The sequence below is a fragment of the Cebus imitator genome, unplaced genomic scaffold (genome assembly GCF_001604975.1).
Source record: "Cebus imitator isolate Cc_AM_T3 unplaced genomic scaffold, Cebus_imitator-1.0 Scaffold504, whole genome shotgun sequence".
Lineage (NCBI taxonomy): Eukaryota > Metazoa > Chordata > Mammalia > Primates > Cebidae > Cebus > Cebus imitator.
In genome coordinates this window covers 52592-54854 of record NW_016107819.1, presented here as the reverse complement: position 1 = coordinate 54854, position 2263 = coordinate 52592, and positions in this window count along the sequence as shown.

The following is a 2263-nucleotide window of genomic DNA, read 5'->3' as shown; positions in this document are numbered from 1 at the left end:
ACATGTTCTTGCTTATTTGTGGAAGCTAAAATCAAAACAACTGAATGCATGGAGACAGAGTATAGAAGGATGATTACCTGAGACTGAGAAATGTAGATGGGGGCTGGGGGAGAAGTTAGGATGGCTAATATTTACAAAAAACAGAGAGAATCAATAAGACCTAGTATTTGCTATCACAACAGGATGATCACAGTCAAAATGATTTAATTGTACATTTTGAAATAACTAATAGTATAATTGGATTGTAACACAAAGGATGAATGTCTGTCCTGATGGATAACCCATTTACCCTGATATGATTATCACACATAGCAAGCCTATATCAAAATATCTCATGTAACCCATAAACATATGCAACTACTATGTACATGACTATTTATTCAGAAAGTGATGTTGCTATTTACCAGAATAAATAAATCTGATGGGGTTCCCTTTGTTGGTGACCTGTTCCTTCTCTCTAGCTGCCTTTAATATTTTTTTCTTTCATGTTGACATTGAAGAATATGACAACTATGTGACTTGGGGATGGTTGTCTTTATATAGCATCTCACAGGGGTTCTCTGGATTTCCTGAATTTGACTGCTGACCATCCAGTAAGGGCAGAGTAATTTTTGTGAATGATACCCTTAAATTTGTTTTCCAAGTTGCTTGCTCTTTCCCCCTACCTTTTAGGGATGTCAATGTGTTGCAGGATTGGTCTCACTACATAATCTCAAATTTCTTGGAGGTTTGAGTCATTATTTCTTATTCTTTTTTCTATATATATTTGTTCTGACTGAGTTGATTCAGAGAACTGGTTTTCCAGCTCAGAGATTTTTCTTCTGCTGAGTCTATTCTGTTTTTAATACTTTTAATTGTATTATGAGATTCCTTCAGTGAGATTTTAAGCCTTATCAGTTCTGCTTGGTTCCTTCTTAAAATGAAGATGTCATCTTTCAGCTTTTATATCATTTTACTGGATTCCTTAGATTCCTTGGATTTGATTTTGACTTTCTCCTGAATCTCAATTATCTGTGTCCCTATCCAGATTCTAAACTCTCTGTCTGTCATTGCAGCCATTTCACCCTGGTTTAGAACCATTGCTAGAGAATTAGTGTGGTAGTGTGGAGGGAAGAATATGCTCTGGTTTTTGGAGTTGCTAGAGTTCTTGTGCTGGTTCTTTCTTATCTGTGTGGGCTGATGTTCCTTTATTAATTGAATTTGCTATAAGTTGAATGGGTTTTTTATTCTTTTTACTCTTTGATGCCTTTGAGGGTTTGACAGTGGTGGGTTCTGTCAAGTGGCTTCATTTCTGGAAGATTTTAGTGGGCAAAAGCTCAGGTCAGTACTCTTGGACTATGCACTCCAACTTTGGGGACTGGTACCAGGCCCACATCAATGGTCTCTCTCTCCACGAGGTAAAGCAACTGCTGTGTTACAGATGCCGAGGTGTTCCCTGTCCACTGTCAACAACACTCCATCAGGAGGTTGTTGTCTAAAGTGCTTCACTGAGGCAGCAGCAGCAGAGTCTATGCTCAAATGGGCACACCATCAGCAACTGCGGAATGGCCAAGCTTATCGACAGATGAAAATATATAAGTTTCCTAGGTATATAGTCAACATAGAAAAAATGAACTTTATTTTCTTGCGGCAAAAACGAATATGAAAATAAGACTGGGCACGGTGGCTCATGCCTGTAATCCCAGCACTTTGGGAGGCCAAAGTTCAGGAGTTCAAGACTAGCCTGACCAACATGGTGAAACCCCATCTCTACCAAAAATACAAAAATTAGCCAGGCATGACGGCGGGTGCCTGTAATCCCACGTATTCGGGAGGCTGAGGCAGAATTGCTCGAACCCAGGAGGTGGAGGATGAAAGCTGAGATAACATCATTACACTCCAGCCTGGGCGACAGAGTGAGACTCTGTATCAAAAAAGAAAAAGAAAGAAAGAAAGAGAAAGAAAGCAGAAAGAAAGAAAGGGAAAGAAAATATAATCTCTAACCTATCATTCCAAACATTAAGTACATTAAAAAATTTTAAACAAAAAAATTAAAACATTACAGAGAAACCGTGAAAACGTTATTTAAAATATGAATGAAGACCCACTGTAACATAAAACAAAATAAATTCATGGGAATGAAGTTCCAATAGTTTGTGTTAAAATGGAATCTATAGTTTAATTGTGATCCCAAATCAAAACAACAAAATGCCTTTGGACATGAAGGCATGTATGAATTACCTGATTCTTTTTTTTTTTTTTTTTGTGACGAAGTTTTGCTCTT